This window comes from Topomyia yanbarensis, chromosome 2 (assembly GCF_030247195.1).
Source record: "Topomyia yanbarensis strain Yona2022 chromosome 2, ASM3024719v1, whole genome shotgun sequence".
Lineage (NCBI taxonomy): Eukaryota > Metazoa > Arthropoda > Insecta > Diptera > Culicidae > Topomyia > Topomyia yanbarensis.
In genome coordinates this window covers 33649982-33677412 of record NC_080671.1, presented here as the reverse complement: position 1 = coordinate 33677412, position 27431 = coordinate 33649982, and positions in this window count along the sequence as shown.

Below are 27431 nucleotides of genomic sequence, written 5' to 3'. Positions count from 1 at the left end.
AAAAAAATTGTATCTTGTTTGGTTTCAACAAATTAATGGGAGAATGGTGAGGAAGATTGCTATTTCGAGCCACCGAAGACATCGGTCACGATATCTACTCAGTATGACGAGTTTGATAACACACTTCCTTTCATATTGTGTGACTCGTCGGAAGAACAAAAGAAACTGTTACTTTAATTCTTGCTGGGGTGATCCGTAGGATGATTGAATCGCAGAAGCAAGAAGTGGTGCTCCAGCCAAACGTGGAGGCTATTGACTTCCGGAATTTTTGCATAACCGAATTTCATGGTGGGAAATATTTGCTGAAGGTGCAAATAGAGGTTATGCTTACGAACTTCGCCTTTAACGAGTTCTACCTTGTCAGGCATTCAGTACTTATGTTATTCAACAAATTTGATTCTCATATATATATGGATGATGAGAAAATCAATGTTCGGCTACAAGATCTGATACCACTTACTTGAACCGCGGGCGAACGACTAGGAGGTTAAAGCCCCAATAAACAAACTTAACTTATTTGAACCGTGACCATTAAAACATTCCTGTCACATTTGGAAAAAATGGAATTTATTATAAAGGACACATCTAGGAATTAGACGGGCAGGGTCGGCTAGGATTTTGTCCTAGCTGACCCTGCACGTACAAAACGCAATGCGATAGTATCATTGTACACGTTACATCTTTGCACATCCAAAGTCTCCAATACGATTACCTGAAAAACAAACAATTGCCAAATTTGTGGCTGCTGTTCATATAATATTAACGGCAAAAACTGCGTCTAGTATCTCAAAATTAACAGTCAGCATCATCATTGAGGATGTCGACACTGGTGGCCCGTAAGGGGACAAAACAAAAATGAAATCAGATATTCGCGAACATGGACATGGCAGTTACCACGATAATAATACCGAAGTGTACAAGATAGATGTGAACTGCCACCAAGACGCGGTTGGTTATGAAAAATATTTCTCAGTCAGTAAACAGGTCAATCGCACGAGATCTGTTGGACAACCATTAGCGTTTTATCATTTTCATTGTTTACATCGTGGAAATATATTAAAGACTCAAGGCTTCATTTAGCTAATGCATTGAACCGACTCAAATAAACGAATTGTATAATAAAAATTTAGAAGTTTCATAGAAAACTGAGTACAAAGACTGTCCCAAAATTAACATTTATGGCTAGTGATGGCATCTAACAAAACTCATTTTATGCTAGATATTGGCCTGAATAAAGAAAGTTAGTTAAATCATACGCAAATTGGATTTCTGTAATAGATTAGAACACTGTACGCTTAATATAAACGACAGGCATCTCACTCAAGCGTTCTAAACAAAAACATTTCAATTAGCTGATGACATAGTTGTAGCCGAGACGACAGTTTTTTTTTTATTTTCGCATCATTTTAATGCAATAGTATTTCTATTGACACTCAATTTCATTTTATGTGGGGAATGCGGGCCGTATTGAAACACTGTTAGTCTGGAAAATCGAACAATAAGCAAGAAAAACGTGAAAAAGTAAACAAGCCAAAAAGTGGCAAACCAGCGGTTTTCCTGAGGTGTTCATCAACCCACGAATCGTATATTACTAATTTTGTTGATATACAGAAACGTACACAGTAGCGGTAGGACTAACTGACGTGATTTTACACTTACTTTCCTTCGGATGTCAATTGATCAATTGATGCTAAACCACATATTAGTCAATCAACCATAATAAACTTAATGTTGCAACCACCAGCAGCATTTTAGTCGCTTTCGATGGTTTCTAATTAATGCCTATGTAAGTTTGAAAACGACGTGTCAATAGATTGATCAGACATCAGTAGGTTATCACGGAGAGCGACTAAAATGTTGTAACTAGTTGAGTCTATAAGTCAATAAGGTGGGATTATTGTTTCGATTTCATGTTTTCATTATATTACAGTCTTTCGTTTTATTTTTGGTCTTTATGGACATCACGGAGAAAAAAAGCAAAAAGGAATCAATAAATTGAAATCGAGGGGAAGTAAGTGCGATGTATTCCCTTCTATGTGTCGAAATTAAGAGATGCTGAAATTATTGAGCTTGTTCACATTTATAGTTTCTAGTTATGTTGTCAGCAATGAAGCATTTAGTAAAATTTTACGTAAATTAGAAGATAGTAGTAACAGTGATAAGTGATTTTCATTCGATTTGTGGACAATTTTCTTGAATAGATTAAATTCCGGGCAGTTACCTTTAGTTGATTAAATCATTGAAATACATAAGTCATTCCACGTCAGTTTTATAACCAAAATTTAAATTCCTTCCAAAATGTTTTCTTACATTCTTTAGCTAAAAATAATTGACACGTATTTTTTGGTTTGGCTAAATTTTTTTTTTTCAAGTTATTCGCATTTGAACTTTTGAAGTCTATAAAATTGAACATTTTTCAATCACTGATAACTCGGAAACGACTCGATACATTGAAAAAAATATTAAATAAAAATGTTGCGTTTTCAAATAAGCTTACCAAAAAAAAATCAGAATTTTTTTTTGTTATATAACCTATGAAATTTGCAATTACTTGAAACAAATTGAATATTTTTAGGCTGGACCAAATTTTTTATTTATTATTTTCTTTAAGTATTAAAATCATGTTAAAAAGATTGTGTAAAAATTTGGCAGTGGAGTTCTTTGCGAGATATTACAATTATAAACATAAAACAAGGCTATTTTACACTATATGCCCAGTGAAAGGCCTGTTATAACTGAAATATCTCGTAAAACACTTCGAGTTCCATTCTGAAATTTTCACATAATCTTCTTAATATAGTAATCAAAATAAATTTGATTTCGGGGGACTTTAAAAAATATTTGCTTTTAACATTAGAATACCCCCAAAAAAGTCTTAAATTTGCAGAATGCGAGTCATTCCACGATTTACAACTATAATTTTAGTTCCTTCCAATTTTTTTGCATTCTTTAGCTGAAAATTATGGACACGATTTTTTTACTTTGGCTGAATTTGATATTTTTTCAAGTTATGAGTTTTTGAACTTTATAAAATACTATCTAATACCCATCGCGCGTTGATGCGACTTTCAACGAAATAGGAGGAAACCACAATTTGTTCCGAAGCGCCATCTTGTAGGCAGATAATCCCCACCAATAGCACACAAACACGCTCCATAACAAATTCCTACTATGCATAAATTTTTACGGCAATTGGTTAAGACGTTTGGGAGTCCATAAATCATATACATACAAATATCGACTTTTAATAATATAGTGATTTTTTAAAGTTTTATAAATTTAATAGAATTGGACATTTTTCATTCCCTGATAACTGAGAAACTATTAGATTTCTGTAAAAAAAAGCATTAAATAATAAAAGCTGCGTTTTCGGAAGATCTCGGCGGATTTTTTTTTGTAATATTTGTTTTTGTTAAATAATTTATGTATTATGCAAATATTAGTAACAAATTTTTTTTTTTCAGGGTAGAGCCAAAAAAAAACTTTTTAGTTTTTTCAAATAATTTATAATTATATCGAGAAGATTGTGTACAAATTTCAGAAAGAAATTCGAACTATTTTACGAGATATTTCAATTACAATAGGCCTATCACTAGGCGTTTGGTGTAAAATTGCCTTGTTTTAAGTTTATAATTGTAATAAGTATTTTGATATCCACTCCCAGATTTTTGCACAATTATTTTAACATGATTCTTAATATTTAAAGAAAATAATAAGTAAAAAAATTGGTCCAACTTTAAAAAATTTAATTTGTTTCAAATATTTGCGAATTTCATAAGTTATATAACAAAAAGAAATTGCAATTTTTTTTCAGTAAGCTCATTGAGTACACAACTTTTTTATTTAATATTTTTTTCCATATATCGAATCGTTTCCGAGTTATAAGTGATTGAAAAATGATCAATGTTATAAACTTCAAAAGTTCAAAAGCTAATAACTTGAAAAAAATCATATTCAGCCAAAATAAAAAATACGTGTCAATTATTTTTAGCTAATGAATGCAAGAAAAAAAATTGGAAGGAATTCAAATTTTGATTGTAAATCTGACGTGGAATGACCCATATATTTTGATCCTATTGATCACCAAAGATCCTAACTGGGGTATGCCAAAAAATTATGTTAGCATGATGCATTAGAACTGGTAATAGTTACAGGACGCCAGATCAAGAAAATAGAAGTTGAACCATCTACAATTCATTTGCTAAATCAGAAGATTTTGTGCAAATTTCGACATTCTCTTCGATCGAACATTTTATGGATATTTTTCTACTCATTTCGATTTAGCGTTTTCTACACCTTTCAAACGTGTAGCTTAGAACACCTTGCGTTTTCCAGCACCGTCAAGGATTATCATATTCGGTTAGCGCATAAATACTGAGAATCTCTAGAATATCCATTGTTGCAACGAGAGTAAATTGTAACTTGTAATTAAAAATAAATAATAAAAATCAAATTAAACATCAATAATTTGTTGATGTACTATAGCCTTTCTTGTGACAAAGAACATGGATTGTCTTAGATTTGGCTTTGTTTTCATTAAGAACTTTTCAAAATTTCGTTTAGTTTCTAGTGACAATATGAAATAATTAGAACTAAAAGCTTTATGCAGGGGCGGGTAAAGCGTAGTTGGTAAAACGATTGCCTTGTACGCGGCTCATCACGGTTCGTTCATCAATCCCGCACATATAGGGTTAGAAATTTTTCTAAAGAAATTTTCTAACCCAAAAAGAGGCGGATAACCATAAGGTTAAAACCTCTATAATCGAAATAAAAAAAAGCTTTATACAATAATTTTTTAAGCCCTCCCGAAATAAACTCCTGGCTACGGGCCTGCTTAACTTCCACACCATTTTTCAAAATTTCAAAGCATTTAATATATAGAAATAACACTGTAAATCGCTGAGTTCCTTAAGAGTAATGTTCACTCAGATTGAATAATCTATTTTAAGGAATTTCACCCAAACAGAGAATACTGATTGGAAATAAAAATATTGCGGTATTTTGACCCCCGATTTACATAAGCTGTACAACAGATCACCATCATCGTCACACGCACTCATCGAGAGGTTCTTGGCTTGCTGCGATCATCAGTTAGTCAGATGCAAAACACAGCTTCAGTGACAGTCGCTGTTGCCTCTGAATATTTTGCTGAGCGGGGCAAAGACACAAGCACATGAGCGGACTGCTATGATCACGACAATGGCAGTGATGATGTTGATGAATAGAAAAGATGCGACACTTTCGGACAAGACAGAGAATAGTAGGTATGCGCGAATGTGTTAGTATGCCCCGTCACGCCGCAACGGAGTGCTGCTATTTATTATAGAGCTTAGTCGCTCGCATCGCGGTAGTGATATACCCCGACGAGGAAGTAGGAAGAAACGCCACCAAGCGTGTAAATATGACGATGATGTAGAATGCGCGATGATGTGTACAATAAGTAGTGGCAATACGAGGAAAAAGTATTGAGTTGAGACGCCATCATCTTCAGAGTGGCTAGCTGCATCACACAGTCGGCCGAGCTCGCGCAGAGCAATCACATATGTACGTATATAAATATATCAACATAGTTGAAGGCAGCGATGACTGCGCCGCCGAAGCGTTATGATAAATTTAACGTCGGCTAAATGATTTAAATAATTGTAATAAGACTTGTACGTACGGCTTCGGCGGTTGACGACTCGGGAGCAGATGTGTATATGCATTAAATGATGTAGCCACTTGAAATGTCAGACGTAACCGATCGGAGCTGCATGAAGTGCGCGCTGGAAATTTTCACTTGGGGCAGGCTTACTTTGATTAAACGCTTGATATCTGCTATCGGATCCAATTGGGTTTCGAACCCCAATGGCGAATAGGGTGGGGATTTCCGTATTCGAGGGTGACGCGTTTCAGCCATTGTTCGGCTCCGTCGCTGATTAACTGATAAGACGCCTTTCCTATACTTAGTGACGGGTGAGTTTGATTTTCGTATTTTGACTGATTTTGCTTTCCTCCCTCACTTCTGCTGCATAGGTCCGTAACGGATAAAGGTCGCTTTGCAGTTGCTATAATCTTTATTGTTTCCACTTACCGTGTTGTCTTATCTCGGCCGGATTTTTTGTTCCTGCTACCATTTTCAAGGGAAACAGCGTAAGGAGTGCTAATTTTAAACACTGACTTCGCGAAATGGACGCAGTTGGTAATTTTATTGGCGATTGCCGAGAAGTTGATAAGAAGAGGTAAATGCTGGCTATCATGTTACTAAACACTTCCTTTTAAGGTTCTGCGATCGTTTTTGTTAACAAACATTGTTTAATAGGTTGTTGTTGTTCAGTGTTTTAATATATGTACATCCTGAACCGCATTCAGGTATTTCTACGTTATATGGCCATTATCATTTCTGAAGCACGCGTAAGCCGAATTAATAGAGTTTCCGATCGCGTGTTTTGGCAACACTCTGCGGGCGTCCGTCCCGAAAATGCTGCATTGCTGCACCTTGTACATGGTTTATTGGACCTCTGGACGAAATCTTGCGAAACAATTTTCTTGGCTAACTTCCGCAACGAAATGTTTGAATTCCGCTTAAAACGAGCCATCAGCGCTCCCTCATATTTTGCGCGCTGTTCACGGTTTTCGTCCAGTTCCTGGCTTCTGATCTAAACCTAGAATCTAGACTAGAATAAAAAAGAGATTGAATTAGTTACGGAATTTTCGTTTCGATTTCCTCTCATCAGAATTTGACACTAACTTAACGTAGGATTGGCGCTAGCTCCCAAAACGAAAACACGATTTGTGTTTCTGAGCAAACCCCAAGTCCTGGGGGATGTCCCATAAGAAATGGTTAAATCCCACAAGAAAAAACTAATTTAGTGTCGCTAAGTACGATCAAACTTGTGTCGAAGGGTGTCAAAAAAGATTCTCTGACACGTTCTTTATGTCACATCACTAGCGTTAGGACGATCTATGATAGGGTATCTAATTTATTTTATGCTTCAGATTATACGGTAAGCGCACCAGCAGATATTATTCGACATTTCTAATGGAGCTCTCAGAACGACTCCAAACTTATAAAAATCCGTCAATGCTCTCAACAGAACACATAAGATTTTTGCGATCCTTAAGATCGTGGAAATTCATGTATTTTCATGAAGGAATCCGGATCATGCAACGGCCCAGCCCGGGGACAATCTGACAGAAAGTGCTTGTTTTATATATGTACTACTGATTTGATAGTAGCGCTAATATACCATCATCATTTGAGTGTCATGAACAACGAAACCTGGCGTAAGTTTTTTTTTAAATGGAATCTACTATGTTTTCTGGTTAGGTCTGATGGAACAAAGACAGACTCATTTAAAAAATTAAATGGCGATGTGCCTTTTTTCAATTTGAGCCGCCATATAATGCCACCAAAGTACCATCAAATTTGTGAGTTCAATATATGGGAATTGTCAAATCGTCCTCGGGCTGCAACGACCTTTGTAGTTAATGGTTAAAAAGCATCTCGTGGATCGCAACTATGCCAAGAATATACAAATAGTGCTGCATTGAAATTTAATTATCAATTAAATTCATGTTTCTGTTTACAATCTACATAGTTAAAACAATTATAATTCAATTTATACAAAAAAAAAAATTCAATGTTTAAGCATCAGAAAAACGACGAATTCTAGCGGTTCAAAGGTGCTAACATTTAGTACGGTTATATGTGTCATCCATTCGTATCAAGAAGTATAATTCACTACTACAAAAAGAGACTGGGTTTTGTGTACAGGCGCAAACAGCGTCAAGAAATGGTTGGGTTGTTTTGTTCTAAACCCGAACCCGACCCGATCCCGATAATTTCTAATTTGAAAAACCCGAACCCGATCCGAGCCCGAAAGCTCAAAATTTCAAAAACCCGGACCCGACCCGAACCCGAGAATTTAAAATTTGAAAACCCGGAACCCGACCCGAACCCCAGAAGCTCAAATTTATAGAATCCGAACCCGACCCGAAACCCGTCGGGTTCGGGTTGGATCAGGGTTTCGGGTCCAAAAACCCGAACCCGACCATCTCTACTGTAGAAGACGTTTATGACCATCCAATCCATCTGCTGTAACTGAACATGCTCTTCTCCGACCAATCTGATATTAGACTTTCACGTTCGAAAGGAACGATGAAAGATCAGTTTAAAATTCTAAGAAGCCAAAGATCATCATTGTTCTCGTCGGAGAAGATTGGGATTTCTTCGTAGTAGTATAGCGGATAACTTATCAAATGTGTTCTTGCAAGTTATTAAATTTGAGAACATGTCTGGGTACTAGACATATTCAAAAAATCAAATCAAAGTAAGAAGAACACGGTGTCATTATCGAACAACTTTATTCAAAAAAATCGGCATCTGTAAAACTTCGGGATATGAAAGAATGGATTTTTCCCTTTCATTCGAAAGTAAAATTAAAATATTCTGTCGGGGGGTCTAGAACAACTTTTTATTTTAAATTTTTTTGATTGAAAACTTAAGTTTTTTAATTGAATTAATTCTCATTTTTGCTACTAATTGGTACTATAGACATTCAAAAAATACTAAAAGTGAGAATCTAATGAACAATCCCATTGTCTACAACTTCGTAGAATGCTATAAATCGATATAAAATAACCCGAGAAAGTCATTAAAATTTTATCAGTTTTTAGGGGGGGCCTATATATTAAGAAATCGATTAACAAGGACTTACAAAAAAAATGTTGGGTTTAAATTAACAGTAAATTCAGATAAATTTCAATGTATACAAAGTCCCATTCTCAGCAGAAAAAATATATTTTCAGATTTCTCCGGGTCTTGGGCGAAAATGACACTTTACGAACGAGGAGGTGTGGAAAGGTGTTGACCAAATTTATTCGATAATCTTATACCTTTTCAAGATGTTGATTAATGTAGTAACGCATTTTACCATGCCTTTTTCATTTCTTTTCTCGCTCTAGGGGATAGCTAATGGAAGCTAGAATGACCCTTCTTCCTGATCCTATCCTGCCTGGTAAAATACAATTGGCTTAAATTCAAAGCTTTATATTTGAATGAACTAAAGTAGACAGTTCGAGTCATTGTACTAAACGACGGATTTTATTGCAATTTTGTGTTGAGAATCCTGTTTGTCTTTATCAACAATAAAAGAAAGATGATTGAAAGAGAAAAAAAACTCTTCGAGTTTTGGATCCATGTTTGTAATCTTTTGGGTGGGGTAGATTCATTTCATCAGAATTTATAGATGCTGATTTTTGGTTGTCCTCAAATTTTATTTCTAAATCGAGATAACTTCACATAATCTTAGAAAAAAGAATAAAACCATGTTTCATAATTTCCTTTAAGAAGAAATTCCGGAGTCGTTACTCGTTGTACACGGATCACAACAGAAAACGAACAAGAAAATATCAGGCTGGACCATACATTCATGTAATACAAGTCTGTTTATTGAAGATTTCCTTCATAAGAAGATAATAACATATCAAGAAGACAGAGTTGCCAGTTCAGTTCAGAATCTGTAGACATTAACCGCAACATGTCTTTCGGGTAAAGGTGATACTTTCTATATCTACTTTTATATTGAGATCGCTATCTTCGTACAATAGACAAAACCTTTATTTCTCATTTACTATTTCGATTTCTGTTCAATGTACAGCGATTCTCAAAAGTTAATCCACCTAGAGGTGCAATTGTGCCTTTCTCATTTCTCCAAACTATGATTTAATAGCTGGTTCGTACAATATAACATTATGGAAATTTCTTTCATTCTTATTACACTTGGTAAGTATATATAAGAGAACCTTTTTGCATTCATCCCGTAACTCCGGAGCCGGAAGTCGGATGGAGATGGAATTTAATATCAGTTTCCGGGGACGCAACACCTTTCATTTGAGACTAAGTTGATCAAATCGGTCTAGCCATTTTCGAGAAACCAATATAACCGTTATTCTGAATTTGGATGCTTCCGGATCCGTCGATGGTGGCCAGTGTGACCAAAGAGACTTTGAATGACTGTTGGTGACCTAGATCTACAAATTCAACAGTTGTATTTACATTTTGGAAAAAATTTCACCTTTTTACATTCATCGCAGAATTCGTTAGAATCGGGATTTGCTGCGTGATCGTACGTATCACCCTGTAATTCAGGAACCAGAACTCGGATCCACACAAAATTCAACAGCAGCTGATGGACCTTTTATTTAAAATCAAGTTTGTCAAAATCGGTTCAGAAAATTCCGAGAAACCGATGTGGACAAATCAACAAATTTTGTTTTGTAGCCATACTCTTCAACTCGTAATCCGGAACAATATGTCGGTTGAAAATAAAATGCAATAGCAACATATGGGAATATTATACCTTTCATTTGAATCTTAGTTTGTGAAAATCGGTTCAGCCATCTTCGAGAAACTGATGTGGACATTTTGTTAACAAATCCGCACATACACAAACATACATACATACATACACACATACATACAGACATACATACACACAGATATTTTGCGATCTCGGCGAACTGAGTCGAATGTTATATGAGACTCGGCCCTCCGGGCCTCGGTTAGAGAGTCGGTTTTTGGAGCAATTGCATAAAATCTTATTTCGGTATACGGGGTGGATGAAGGAAATGCGGACGTGAGGGTGGTCCAAGGTGAGGGTACCCGATCAGAAAATCATATCAAGAAAATATCAAAATTATTTCTTGATTTGATATTTATATCATGTAACAATATAATTTTGATATATGTCGTTTGGAACGAATTAATACTATGTTCACACTACTAGTTAAAACGTGTTTTAAGTCTGATTTCGTGTTTTAAGAGGAATAACATGTTTTCCCATCGCGTTATTTCATATAGCGAAACGTCATTTTAAAACCTGTTTTTTCTAAATAACACGTCTCGAGGTAATATATTTGTGAGTCGAGCACAACCCTGCGAGCTTTTACTGTCAGTTTGTGACATCGTCAAATGACAATTCCATGACAATTGTATACATTTCGTTGCGATGACAAATGTGTACACTTCGTTGCGATGGCAATTGTATACACTTCATTCTTCATAATTTTGTTTTGGTGGCTGGTGCACGTGATTTGCTTCGAAAATAATGGAGCCTGAACGCAGTTCAAAGAAAACGAAGAAAAGTCGATGGAGCGCTGCTTGCATTGATTTGCTGGTAGAGCTGTGGGCCGACAAAATTGCGGATTTGCGAGGAAATCGTAAAAACAACCACGTCTACCAGGAAATTAGACATGAGCTGGACAAAAGGGGTTTTACCGTAGGAACGGACGAAATTAAAGTGAGAATTCACAACCTCACATCAAAATACAAGTAGGTATACTTTTGATGTAATTAAAACAAGCAAAAAATGATTATCGTTTTTCTAGAAAAGAGAAAGCTCTAATCGGTCCCTCCGGAGGATCACCGTCGACCTGGCCGTTTTATGCCAAAATCCACAGCTTTTTGGGTACATTCCCAATAACCAACGTGTCTCAACGAGTTGAAGAAAGCTTCTCTGAATTATTGCCAGGTAATTCCCCGGTTTTTTGTTCATTTCCCAAAACATTCAGTCTTGTTATGTATTAAGCGTACAACAAAAAAACAACAGAACGTAATACATAAAAAGCTTATAGAATAGCGTTCAATATGGATTTTTTGTGACTAATAAAAATATTCATTTTATTTGTTGTTCAGATGCTGAGATAATTGCAGAATATGTAGAAGAAGCCGTTGATTCCGATCTATCCTACGCAGGACCGTCGCTGGATTCTGGAATGCCGTTGAGAGCTGGAAAGAAGGAGAAGAAAAATATATTCCAGAACGAGCTCCTAAAACGATGGGATAAAATGGAGGAAGCATCTAGAGAACAGAACGAATATTTGAGAGAGACAGATCAAAAGTTGTTTGAGTTGGAGTCGCAACGAACCGCTCTACTCGAAAGATTTGTTCAAAATTCAGCTGAAATGAAAGACGCTTTCATTTCCTTCCTAGGCTCCAGAAATTAGTTATTCTAAACAAATATGAATAAACATTAATACTTACTGAAGAAGGTAGCAATAGCATGTCTTATATTCTCCGCGTTTTCATCATAATCGTGAATTATAGCTGGCTGTTCAGGATATATACGACCCTTTTCACTTCTTAGCTGTTCTATAATCCACTTTGAATTAAGATGATCGTCGTTTACATTGAGGAAGTTATGAAGTACACAGCACGCTTTAATGATCAACGACGAGTTTTCAATAGTGTTGTCGATTCCTTTTCCAATTCGACGAAACCGTGCTTTGATATGTCCAAAAGCATTTTCTACAACTCGCCGAGTACTTGCTTGCACAAAATTGTAAGTTTTTTGTAACTCATCTCCAGCGACGTTGAAAGGGTAAGGCTTCATAAGATTTTTAGAAAATCTAAATGCAGAGTCTCCGATTATCAACACCGGCACATTAACACCACATATGTTTTTTGATAGTTCATCCATTAGGGGGTTTTCAGTAAGGTGCTTCTTTAAAAGCGATGATTCGTATACCTGCGAATCATTGCATCGCCCTGGACTACCGACATTTATGTATAAAAAACGGTATCTGAAAAATAACAAATAGATTATTACACTTTAAATGCGAAGAGTGCGTCTTTGATTTCTTTTTTGGCTTCCATGTCTGTTATTATTGGTTTAGCAAAGATAGTTTCATCTTATGGCCAAAGGTAGGATTTAGCGGGAAGTTGCAGTGTCAAACATTGTATTTTGGCCTCCTTTGACACCAAGGTTATCGATCGCTTGTATATTGAAGTTGAAACAAATCTTACTATCATTGTTGTCACTGTATTTGCATGTCATTTTTACAGTATTTAAGTACGTCTCCTAGTATTTGTAAAGCCACGTAGACTTATATGGGGAATGGGAGCCCAAGTGAGCACTAAACCGTGAAAATTGCCTTCGTTCGGTTCTATAGTCGCTTATAGAACAAGGGTATCAGAACTTATAGAAACAATATTGTACATCAGTGCTGCTTGAAAACCACTTTTGGCGAGATATTTAGCTGATATACTACCTATTTTAACTTTTTACAACGCGCCTACGGAGATATGTCAAACTTAATTAGCCTAATCAACAGCTTTTTGGGTTCAACGTTGTCTTTCTGCTAACAAATTTTATCATGCGGGGTGGGTGTGTGAGGAGGGTGAAAAACTCACGAACGAACCACTCCCCAGCATAATTTGGGATGCCTTGTGATATAGCGGTGGTAATGGATATGGTGTTGGTCTGAGGGGGGTTCAATGAGGGGTGATCTTAGGTAAATTTAAAGGGGTGGTGACCAGTGAAGGGGAAGGGATGTAACCCCTCTCCGTAAACTCTAGCTACGCCCCTGTTTAAATCCAAAAGCCTTATGTCGGCCGGGATTAGGTTGACGAATTTCAGAGTTATTGCATTATCAAAATGAAATGTAGAGGTTTCTAACCAACAATGGTGAAATCAATCTTCAGCAAGAACGTACAGCAGCTATGAATCTATCTCGACCTATGCAGGAAGGTAAAGCCCTTAGCTCAGACGAATCACGATTCAAACTAGTGATCACGTGCTGAGCCCGAATCGAAGAACTAAACATTGTCAAGACTATCTGCCTTGTCTGGGTGCCGGGCCATTCCGGCATTACTGGAATTGAATGGGCTGATGAATTAGCAAGGGCAGGTTCAGCGATAGATTTCGTTGGTCCTGAGCCCGCTCTACCAATTTCGACAAGTTGGATAAGTTGGAGAAATCCAAAAACGTGTCGCCAAATAAACATGTTTCTAGAACAACCGTGCCCAGTGATTTCGAAAAATCTCGTACATTTTTTGGAAACTCCACTGCGGTAGCTGACCAGGGCTTTAATCGGCCTAACCGGCCGCTGCAAAATCAATTATCACATGGCAACTATTTAGCACGCTGAGTAATTTTCATGTGATCTTTGTGAATCCGATCATCTGATATGCAACTGCTCAGCGCAATTGTGATTTCGAGTTTTCGGTCGTCGTTACATAGACGACATCGTGTTTGGACGACTGAAACTCAGATACATACTAAAATTTCTTATCCAATGTGGTAAAGAGCTTTGGGCTTACTCGCAGGCGATTTGAACTAGTTTAACTTACCTGCTATTTTAGTGCTGTTGTTTTCCTCTCCTTTCCAATTCTACTTCCTACCTCCTCCTTCTCGCTTCCTCCCGTTCAGGAAATGATGAGAAGACACGGCAAGGCAGAAATCCCCGACTACATACGGGGAACGTGCCATATGAGCCAATATATTCCGATTCCTGATTCTTGATGGTGAATTACCAGAAGTCCTCGTCGCTTCCAAGCACGCGTGCAATAATTTCTTATTTAAACAAAGCTGTGATGAACCCCAATACGGCATAAGCTTTGGCTGTAGACATTGCAATGTGCTGCGCGAAACTCAATTTGCTATCGAGAAGAATGCCTAGGCCCTTAACTGTGTTTACACGGTTGATAGTGCTTGTTGACATTCTATAATCAAAAGTTGTTAAGTGCCTGTTACGACAGAACGAGATCACATTACACTTTTGTATGTTTACATCCATCCCGTTTAGTGTGCACCAATTTAGCAGCAAATCGATATCGGATTGGATGACACAGCAATCGACTGCCGAAGCAATTACACGAAAGAATTTCCGATCATCCGCGAACATGTACTTAGGGGACTGTATAGTGGAGCACAAATCGTTTACGAATAATACAAACAGTAGCGGGCCTACATGACTTCCCTGGGGAACACCCGACTCGATCACAAACGGAGATGATCTCATTTCATCGATACGAACGTACGCACAGCGTTCAGTGGGGTATGACAATATCCACCGTGACAACCATTCAGGAAGTCCCATTCGTTCGAGTTTGGCCACCATTAGCAAATGAGGTACTCTATCGAACGCTTTATCAAAATCCACATAAACGGCATCAATTTGCTGACGTTCACCAAGCGCGTTGTTTAGCAACGAAACGTATGCCATAAAATTTGTGCTTGTCGGTCGTTTTTTCACAAATGCATGCTGCCACTCGGACATAATATGGTGCACTTTCGGGTACAGCAAATCGTGAACGAGGCTTTCAAAAAATTTCGGTAAACAACTCAAAATTGCGATAGCACGATAATTCTCAACATCATTCACGCTACCTGTCTTGTGGATCGGTGTAATAGCTGCTGTCTTCCAGACACTCGGGAAAATTCCTTCGAACAATGACCTGTTAAAAAATAAACTCACAGGAACAGCAAGCGCTTCAGCACACTTTTTAAAGAAAATAGGCGGCAGACTATCCGGACCAGCTCCTTTGGCACCATCTAATTACTGTAGTTTCAGCTCCACATCGCGTACCGAAAAATTGAAGAGCGACATGTTCAAATCGAACATCGACAGGCTATTCAAATACCCTCCATACAAAGGTGGTCGGTTATTACTTTGCACACTTCGAAAAAAGGCTGAGAATAGGTTTGCCGATTCAAACGGGGACCTGGCGGTAACATCGTTGTAACTGACACGTTGGGGGATTCCGTGCGACTGCTTACGATTTTCCTCCGTGCGACGAATATAGCAAGGAAAGCAATGCGCAAGCATCGAGTTATATTCACTCTCAATAGCATGCAATTCAGCTTTACGTCTATTAACGAATTAGTGAGGCACCTTGCTTAGTATGGTGAAAATAAACACTTTTCCCTATGGTGTAAAATTGAATTCTTTCAACTAAAAACGTAAAAGTAGGTAGTCGTACGTAGACCTGCTCCGTGAGTGGCTAAGACCCAAGCATCAAAATTGTCTAAAAAACTTGGGGGCTGTGGTTTGTTGGGGCACCGCACGCGCAACCCGAATAGGATGTGCCTCTTTGTATGTCGCTACTACAGTGGATAAGTTAATCGTATCCGCGGTCTTATTGAAAAATACACAGAAAACCTACTCATCGGCAAGTTCTCTTCGAAAAGGTCCCAATTTGTTGATATGTTACGGTATCTAATGGAATGTTCAAATGATCAAGAAGATTTATGTGCGATCTGATAACATTTTTAATCATTAAGCGAGAACTAAGTACCCAGCTATCAAGGCAGAGAGTTACATCAAACACGTTTTTTCCCAGATCTTGCAAATATTGGGAAAATGCGGATACGTGCAATTTAATTGATATCTGAACTGCCCCAAGTGATGTGATGGACGTTTGCATTACTGTCGATCATTACTCATTACTGCGAGGGCGTATGATTTTTTAAGTTAAAACCCCAAATGAACAATACAACTCATTACTGCCGCAGTGTGATAAATCCCAAATCATCAAGAGGTGACGATTAATCATGAGGAAAATATATCGAACAATCCTCTCAGTCAGGTTAACTGTCACAGCATAAATATCGTTAGTTGTGAGCTCGGATATAAGACCTGTATCAATGATTTTCTCATTATTATAGAAAATATATATTTGAGGTTACATATACGTAAAGTAGGAATGCATCTTATTTCGTCCGTTGACACGTTTAGAATACAAAATAAAATGCTTTCAAAAATGATGGTGAATGCTAAGTCGTTTTTCTTATCTGGCTATTCCTTTCTTTGGAAACTACTATCTTGCCACTTGTTTGAAATAGGAATATCTTCTCCTTCTAGTAACTGAGAATGGAGTAACTTTAGTCATTTGGGTATAAAACCGTATAAAATATATAATAATAATATCCTGGTCGAGCCTTACTAGAGCTCTGCTATACCGATTTGGCTCGTTTGTAGACTCAAAAGAGAAATTCACAATAGCATCCTAACACTGATTCAGTTTAGTACAGAAACAAGTTGTGTCAGATCAAGGAAATTGCTGCATCTATCGAATTTCGCGACTTTGAAATTCTGTTGGCACTTGTACTTAGCTGAGACGAGACATGCGAGTAGCGAAAAATCGAACGCCAAATGCAGCCAGTCCATATAAAATATGTGAGGCAGAAAGAGACATAAGCCAAAAGATAAAATGACCAGAAGAAAAGAAAAAAGCAAACATCTATCCGCAGTTCCCATCTCAGGAACAAAGTACAAACGATAATATATATTTACACTACTGTCGGTCAACTAGTTAGATTTATAATAAAAAATTATAACCGTTTACGCACTGTTATTCTACATTTAATCTAATAATTAACGAATAAAACAATTCAAACTACATATATTAATATAAACAGATTAACTTGACTACCTGTAATCCACCAAAGCCATCAAAACAGTTGAGTACCATCCCTTGTAATTGTAGTAATCAACAGCTTCCGTAGCTCTGGGATGGATTTCGATATGACAGCCATCTGAAAAAAGGAAAGTGTAACATGAGACACAAACAAGAGTACATCAAGGTTTACATTTATATACTTACCTATCGCGCCAAGACATTGTGGAAATCCAAGATTCAGGAAGCCAGCAACGCAATCCTCGATCGTGTCTCTTTCCAAAGGAAGCTTGCTTAAATAAAGCGGTGCAAGAATTTCCCAGATCTCTCGGCAAAACTCCAATAGTATCACACATACTGTTGACTTTCCTATACCGAACAAGTTCGCAATACTGCGGAACTCTGATGAGGAACCTAAGGTATATAAAGCAACCGCTACTCTTTTTTCTAATGCAATAGCCTTGCGAAGCATAGTGTCCATTTTTTGCAAACGCGGAAGCATGTTGCAAAGGCAGTTAAATGTGCTGCGATACATTCGGAAATTCTGCTTAAAAAACTCATCTCCGTTTACTTGGCAGTCTTTTTCCCAAAAGTACTGAGTTCGTTTCTGAAAACAAAATTTTCAGAAGTTAATTTCACGCGAAGAAGACTAGTGAATAAATTTGTATTCATCGTTGTTGCAAATAGTGCTGCAATCCTGCCAGTTGTGGCTGGAACACAGGACGAGTGGCTTATGTGGCTGGTGTCTTATCCTCTGAATCATCCAGACCAGAGCCTGGACAAAATACCGTTTTTGCTAAAAATAATACTAATTCATTTCAACTTACAAGCGTCCATATCCTGTCGACGGTAACATTTTCCGCGGCTTCTAGAAGCAAAAACTGGCGCTTTTTGATGTCCCGGATGTTTTCAATGTACATTCTTCGCCTACGTCTCAGGTCCCGAATCGCACTGCTGTACAGGTCGTTGAGTTCAAATACCGAATCACAAAGTAGATTGTAAATTGGAATACAAACATCAATTTTCTCTTGCAACGTCATTTTCGTACGAACTTTGTCGAATAAACAATCGCACTTAGCAACAACAAACAGCATGCTATGGTATATTACCTTATACATGTGTGAACGGTTCGGTTTTAACTTTATATTACCATCAATAAAACAGGTTATTTTGTGCTAGTGTGAACATAGTATAAGACTAAATTAAAATTATATCATGTTTTGATTTGTCAATAATTATATCAAATATCATATTTATATCAACCATATCGTATCTTTTCAACATAGTATGTACAACAAAATATTATCTTTCCAAGACAGTTTGGCAAAGCTATAACGATATCACCAGAGATGGATCCTCCCAAGAACTGGCTCCAAATCGCATTACTAGTGGTCTTGTCTTGTCATATGTTGGAATGTAAATACATAAGATAATGTACGCTTTGTAAAGCTACTCGATGATTACAGATCACAACAGAGAAAATGTTCCGATGTAGTGCCACGAAGCAGCAAGTAGTTTTAAAGATTTGATTAGATAGGTTTCGGAATATGATAAGCTGAAAGAGCAGGAATGGAAGCAAAACCTGTAACAAGTGCAGGTAAACTACTAAAGAAGAGTCAAAGAGAGAAGAACATACGAAAGAATAGGAACATGCATTTTAAGGGATCATCCGTAAATGACGTAGCATTATATAGGGGAGGGGGAGTTTTGTATTTTGTGATGTTGTGTGACGACAGGGGGTCATGTCATGCTCCGTAGTTTTTTTTAAAGGGGAATAGGGGTTGACCTGATATCACGACAATCTTACCCGTTTCATCTAACATGGTTTTTTTTTATTTTTACGGTGTCCAGGGGGGGGGGGGAGAGTTACCGTCAAGCTACGTAATTACCAGGTGGGTATTTAGAGGTTTATGACGAAATGCTACGATGGGGGAGGGGGATGTTAAAAATCACTCAAAAAATGCTACGTCATTTATGCATGGTCCCTTAAAACTGTGAAGGATGTGAAGTGAAAAACAGGAACGCCCTCGAAAAAATAAATGAACAAATTTTAAAATTATGTGCTAAACTAACTGCGAGTTCTAACAAGTAGCTGCGTCGGTAATAAAAATTATAAAATTAGTAACACAGGGAAATTAAATGCACATTTTTTGAGACACACTTGTACTTAAGAGAATAATGAATTATCTTTCACAAGAAAATATTTGATTTATTAATTAAAAATAATAAACAAAAATTGATTTTTGTGATAAAATTCTGATATTTGCAGATATATTTACTGCGCTCAATTAGATATAAAATATCTTAAATATCCGTTTGTGTGATATAAATATTTAATCAAACCAAGATACAACCAAAATACATTATACTGAAAAAGACTGAGATATAATAAGATATAACCGATACATTTTCTTGGCATAAAAACTTGATATTTTAACAACTATCCAGCTATATTTTATATCCAACAGAGATATATATTTTGCCGTGATATAATATCTTATTTTGATATAATTTTGATGTGAATTTCTGATCGGGTAGTGATGAAGGAGGGATGTGTAAGGGCAAGGCGGGGGGAGGGGCGGCGACGCAATGCTCAACTGCATATTTTGCCTTCCATTTGAGACTTGGTTTGAGAAAATCGGTTCAGTCATCACCGAAGAACCGATGTGACTTTATTTGTGGAATATGCCCGGAATTCCGGACTTCCGGAATCGTCGATATTGGACAATATATTCAAAGAATGTTTGATTGGCAATCAGTGATCTAGATCTGCGATTAAAAGTAATTTGGTGACCATTTCAATAGTTTTTAGCCTCTGAGGTATTACGATTGTACCGATTTATATGGGAAATTCCAGTGTATCCTTACTAACACCCCTGTAACTCCGGAAGCAAGAGTCAGAACCGAATGAAATTCAGCAGCAGTCAATGGTATTACTGTATCTTTCATTTGAAATCAAGTTTGTAAAAATCGGTAGAGAATTCGTTTGGGAATGGGTGTGATATTAGCTTGGCGGGTTCCCCGGAGGCGTCATGAACCGTCATAGGTGGCCAATATGGTCAAAACTGCTTTGATTGATCATTAGATTCAGACCCGCAAACTAGAGTAATGTTACATCTATTTTAATATGTTTTACATCATTTGAATATCATGGTGGTACCAGTTTATATGGGAATTATTTGCTGTGCGACCGCGCTTTTCAACCCGTAACTCCGGAACCGGAAATCGGATCAACTAAAAATTCAATAGCAGCTTATGGGAGCGTTATTCCTTTCAGATGAAACTAAGTTTGCGAAAATCGGTTCAGCCATCTCTGGGAAAATTGTGTGAGTTTAAATGACACACACACATACACACACATACACACACATACATTCACACACAGACATTTGCCGATCTCGACGAACTGAATCGAATGGTGTATGACACTCGGCCCTCCGGGCCTCGGTTAAAAAGTCGATTTTTACAGTGATTGCATAGCCTTTCTTTATATGAGAAAGGCAAAACATGAACATAAATCTCATCAAATTATTTTTCTATCCTTCATGAAACTGTCAATCAGGATTCTGATTCGAAATCAAATCAAATGACTGAATATCTAATCGAGTTTGATCAAATATAAAGTTAAAATTTAGGCCAAATATATTCCACAAGATGCTAACGAGCAAATGGTTGATTCAAGATTACATCAAGCATACTCCAGAATTAGTGAAAAAATAAAAAAGAAGAAACAAATATATCTGTGATAGAAAAAAAAACTGTTTCATTTTGCTGCATTACCCAGCATCTTTCAAAAGAGTCTTAATTTCGTTCAAATTTTATCTACTCTTCTCTATACCACCTTGCTCCTAAAATATCACTGGCAGGGCCGGCGAAACACCTTTTTCCCGAGTGGGTAGTAAGATTCGAAGTGATTTCTCCTCGTACTGACGATTCCAATAATAGTATTAGTATCGATTCAAACCAGCCAAAATTCCGGCGGCTTTCTGCCCGAATTCGGGCAGAATAGGCGGAATTACGGATTTTCTTACAGGGTAAGTTGGACAGTGAAACAAAAATTGTAGGCAGTTTCCGGATCCGACACAGCTCCCGATCCGGACCAGTTCCCAAACTTGGACCTCCGGGATCTGGATCAGTTTCCGGATTCGGACCAGTTCCCGAATCTTTACCAGTACCCGCAAATGGACCAGTCCCTGGATCTAGCCCATCCTCTTTTCCCCTTACCAGGCCCGGACCTGAATCTGGTGCTTAGATCCAGACAAGTGTCTAGATGCGTGGATCCAAACTATAGGTCTTGCTTTCCGTACATGATGGGAAGGACTGCTAATGTTTTGTGCAGTCGCTACCTTGCTGTTGACGTCCCTGATAGAAAAAATTTCAATTTAACTCCAACGGAAATACCTCACCACTATTCCGTGTCGGTTTTTTTTTCTGACTGTGCTGACTCTTCGGCGACCGACATCCTTTTAGGCTCGATGGAGGTCGATTTGTATATTTCAACACTCGACCGTGTACGAAAAAGTATTTTGTCTACGTATCCGACCAGGAATTAGAGATTGATGGTGTAGTCTCCGAGAAAGGCCTTAATTGCGAAATAGGGCTTTTTCGAGATCCCTGTGCTTCAGACAATTCTGGTATGCAAGCAATTGTGTTAGTTGAGCAAAAGTTGAGGAGTATTAGAAAACTTATTTTCCATCAGCCTCGTGTTGAGCCTTTCCCGGATTTGTTCTTCCAAAATTTTGTTCTTTTGAACGGGGCTCGCCTACTTGTTCGCCTTTTTGTACCGCGGGGCATAAACTGCCGTCGTTGCAAACAATGAGCCCATTGTAGAAATAAGGCGCGGTGTGGAAAATGCGGAGAGGATCAAGAAAACTTTTTCGTCTGTAGAGACACTTCGAATGAACTAAATTATACGGAGAAAAATTGAAGCATTTTTTGAGAGACAGTGGTAAGAAATGTTAAAGAAAGCACCGACCACGACTAATTTCTACGCTTCTTTGTTCACTAAAGAGCGAGTTCTAACAATTCCGTTGAGGAAACATTTTTTAATGTGCCTAATAGTTTTCGAAAGAGGAGAATCATTCCTCCGCAAGATTAATTCGTAAAGACCTGAAAGTGTACCTTGATGGGTGCTGTTACAAACCGAAGTAAGTCTTGGAAAGTCCACAAGTGTCTCTATATTTCAGTCATATTATTTTTTTTATTACTGAAAAACGCGGTTATTGGCACCGGTTCGACAACGGATTATCGAGAAAAACAATATTTCGTCTAGTAGCGTTGTGTACTCGATTCGACCTTAGATCGGAATACTCGGAACTAAGAATCCTTTTTCGGTGACAACAGCATTCCACGTAGATTCACATTCAAATGATAGACGTTTCGCGATGAAATTATAATAATGTATATAAACGCAATAATTGATCTTCAAACACACAAATTTCTCTGACAGCAAAGATACTCGCGCTAAGCATTTTCCCCACAAAACTTGTGGTTTTATATTTACCTACGACCATGTCCACATCGTTACTCTTTCAAGTAGGCACTTTAACCGATGGAGCATGGAAAGCACTCCTAATTTTCCTGGAGAAAATATGAGCGTTCCTAGATTTTTTATATTAAAATCGTTCCTGATTGCCTGATATAAATATTAGTTTGAGTTCTTTCGCATTGTTCTATTCCGGGTAATATGAAAAGTGGCACTTAGGCATTAGAAGGTAATATTTGTGAAAGATCGCGCAGATTTAACGAATTTGTCAGTATTTCTTGTTAGAGGACACTCAAAAATTGGCAAATTTTATGGGATAATGGAAGTTTAGGAATCCCAAAGGCGTTGGTTAAAAAGGAAGGATGAACGTCGTGACTTCCTTCGAGTGGCATCTCGGGTCATGTCCAATGATTGTGTTCAATACGTTGAATGCGTATCTCCGGCGTATTGGGGTCGTGGAGAGCGTTCTTTGCGCTTGCGGTGACGGTTATCGCGACATTAAACATGTTGTCTGGTCGTACGCCTAGTGTTCTACACACCAAACAAAGCTGAATTTTACCGTTGAGGTATTTCGGAACTTGCCACAATCTAACAAACCGAAATTGACGAAATGACGAAATATAACCGTGTTCTGTTAAATTTTACATGAAAGATGTGCTTTCAAAGCGCCATAAAATTACACATTTTAAACAAACGCCATATGTGGAGTAAAATAACGTGACTCGCAAAATTCAACGACATGTAAAATTAAAATCAAACGTAAAACTATATCATTTTTGATGCTCGTATATGTCATGGTCAGGAGACGTAAATTTACACGATTTTTTCTAGTTGAGTAGCGCCAGATCTGCGTTAAACGAATCCCTTGGGCCTGGTTTTAGTCCGAGATATGCTGGCTTTCCTCCAAATTTATTTATTGCTACTCTTTTGGTTGACTTACTAACAGCTAACTGCAAATGAGATATTGTCTTTAAAAATATTCCCATAATCTGAATAAAATTGTATGTATAAATATTTTTTGTCTATCGATCTGAATTCCTTGTTTTAAGATGTAGATGTGTTAAAATGTATTCCCATGAGTATGAATATAATCAATAATTCCAAATTTCAAACATATTCTAAATTTTCTCAAAAATTTTAAATTGTGAAGCAAAGAAATTAGTATCTGAATAAAAATATGCTATTGGTTTACATCGAGGATTTCCAACGCAAGAATTTTATGCACAAGACACATAAATGGTTAATCTCAGGTTTTGATTTGTTCCAAACTTTCGAGTGGGTAATTCCCCCCTCGGTAATTTTCGAGTGGGTAGTAGTACCCATACTGCCCACGCTTTCCGCCGGCCCTGATCACTGGTGCGCATAAAACGGTGGAATCTGGAATTATGTTTTTTACGCTTAAAGGTGGGACTTTGCTAGCATTCAGGTTCTTCTGAGCACGCTGTTAAAATAAGGCAATCCATTTTTTTACAAATAAAAATGTTTTTGGAACAAAGCTTCTTAACCAATAGGCCCCCTTGCCAATCTAGAAACTTTGATAAAAATTTAATATCATTCTCTGGCGATTTTAGATCGCGATGTAGTTTTCCACAAAGTACACAATGAAATTGTCCATCAGATTCTCACTTTTCGTAATATTTGAATGTCTAAAGTACTACCTAGGGGCAAAAATGTGAACCAGTTTCATTGAAAAACTTAAGTTTTCAAACAAAAAAACTTTAAAATAGAAAGTTGTTCTGGAGCCCCCGACAGAATATTTTAATTTTACTTTCAAATCAAAGGGAAAAGCGCATTCTATCACATGCTGAAGTTTTAGCGATGCCGATTTTTTTCGAATAAAATTGTTCTATCAAACACACCGTGAGAATTATTCTCAAAATACGATAAGACCATGGTTGCTTCACAATGCACCGATATGTTGAAATTACACTATCCGAAGGTATTACCCAACCAACCAATCAAAGTATTTCAAATAAAACATTAAACTTATTTTAGTTCATTTAAATTTTCTTGAAGAAATTCAGAAAGGAATGCATAAATAATACACCAACCTCCCTCCTCTCTACGATAGAAAAAAAAACTAAGCAAAATGTAACCGAAGTTAGGTGACTATACTTAAGGTGGATAACCCAAATATATTAATATTATTTTAACGTAATAATTCGCATAATAATTATATGGTTGAGAGACCAAAAATTTTTGGTAACAGAATTAATTAGAAAGGTTTCCATTTATCTGTTTTTATTTGCCAGTTTACCTTTTCTAAAACCTATTTCATCAAATAAATTAAATCCTTTGCTCAAATAGATTCACGGTATAGAAGCTGTTTATATTCCATAAGAACATATTCTGAATCGCAAAAAAAAACTAATAGTTTCTAGTTCTGTGGTATAATGAAAGCAAATTAATTCCACAGAAAAACAAATAATTTAAACATAGAAACCGATTCATTCTTTTCGGAAAGGTCATTTCCGAGTACATTTTAGAAAGCTACTACATTTTCGTTATCTGTACGTAACCGTTGTTGTACTTGATAACGTCAACTGCAGACACGACGTTTATTTACGGTACTCGATGATAGATATCATAACTTCCCAGCACCCTTATCATCAGCAGTAGGAGAGTGAGAGATATAGTCAGTGCGAGCGGTAATAAACTCATAAAGATATTCATCAGATAAACCTCCGGTTGTACCTTAGGAAGTAACACCCGACATCATTCCATCACGGGTGAGTACACGGTAAAAGTAAGATAATACATATGACATTTTACGATCCCACGGTAGACTGAACAATTTGTCCACCGACCCCCGTCTATCAGTTCGCGATAACCAACGAAACAAAAAAAAACAGGATTAATTCGGCGAGAAGCTACTTTCTTCCCAACCCTGCACCCATTCATCACCAATCCGCTATTTGCAACCCCGCTGAGCCCCCCCCCCCCAGGTTTTGATATCACGTAAAACCCCGATCCACATTACGCAACAAGTATGTGTGGTTGCAAATTCGTATAATTTATACAGGTTCTTACCTACATATTCCGTAACACTCCTACAATCGGTTTTCTTCGCCTCGTATCTCCGGGCTTACGTCCAACCGTGCTGCGGCGGCAGCGTCGGTGGCGGCAAGAAAGTTACGATTGCCGCAACACAACATAGTAGACCGAATCCAGGGCTGGCTGGGAGCGAGCGTCGCGTAACCATCGCTTACCTACTTGGATCGTTCGCCAGCCCGCCCCAGTAAATGCAACAAGCCAGCCAGCAAGCCAGCCAGAGAGTGGCCGTCCGAGAAATTGTGCATGAAAGTCGGACGAAAAAGAGATAGTAGTTCAGTCAGTCAGCAAGTTTTTAAGGCCTACTAAATGTTATTGCGAGTCGAGAAGAAAACTCGCCGGCTGAAGCCGGGTTAGCGGGTTGCCGCTTCGTAAGAAGGTATGCTGTTTTTTTCTTTTCTTTTCTTTCTTTCATTCGATCAGACTATGACTTAAGAAAGTACTGCGTAACATATTTGATTTTTGCGAAACCCGCAACACCATCCAGCATGTTTTGGCATGGACGAATGACCAGAATGGCGAGCGCGGCGGCGGTCGGTGGTACGCAACACACAGCATAAGAAGCCAGTTTTTCGCTTTGTTTTTGCGGGGTGCGCTGTTGTCTTCGTTGCTCAATGGGGTACACCGAAAACCTGTTTCTGACGGCTGCTTGTGGGTGATGCGCTATTTCTAAAGTTGCTAGATGTAGAAATGTAAGAGAAGGATTCATAGTTATGCAAGGGTTTGTTACATGCAGCTTACGTACAACTATGTAGACGATGATGGAACTCAATTTCGAATAAAAGATTCTATTGGACCAATTCGGAATCTTTTTCGTTCATTGAAACAGTACAATCAACAGGTGAAACATTCCCGCCGAATTTCTGTAATTTATCCCATCCGAATCACATCTGACACCAAAGCATTCCCATGCCTAAGCCAAGGGCGGAAAACAGTGACCACTTGCAGGTATGACTGCGCCCGGCATCCATCGAGTCCTGGCAAACAATCAAATCCTAATTTAATAACAGCTCGCCTCGGTGTACGGCTGTAAACACCCTGCTGGGCTGATTTCCTCTCTCCTGTGTGCCTTTTCTGTCCTCTGTGCGTGGCAAGAAAGAATAGATATCCCACACATTCTGCCAAAGTCGACAACGGCCGGCCGGAGGAGCCCATTATTTCAAGCTCAAGTGCTATAGGCTCTTCTTTATGACACTCCTCGCCGAAGGGTAGGGCACTGTACAGTGATAAGGCAGAACAAAAATCGAAACAAGGACACGCACTCACTTCCAGCAGCTTTATGATTGCTGTTTGGATTGGGTCTTACCTGCGAAAAGTAAACGTACCTTAAATCCTATCCTTTGAACCGACCAACAACAATAACAGGTCATATGGGTATATACAAGGACTTCATTCAGATTTCGGAATGTTGTTTGTCTTTTGTACCTTGTTCGGTTCCCGGTTCCTGATCCGATGATGATAGTGGCGAAACAACGTGTGAGGAAAGGTCCGGAATAATGCGGGCTTTGCAGGTACCCGATCAGGAAGAGAGAGAGCAACACAGGGAGCGACGATTTGCATATGAATGTAGCCTTTGAAAACTCGTCGCCAGCACAATGAACCGTGTGCAGGATCCGGGTTGTAAGAAAACAAATCTCAAGTGCTGGGCATTATTCCCTCGAGAGGATGGTGGTAGTCTATATTGTGTAGTGATGACAATTTTGAAAGTCGATATCTTCCTGTTGCCCACTTGTT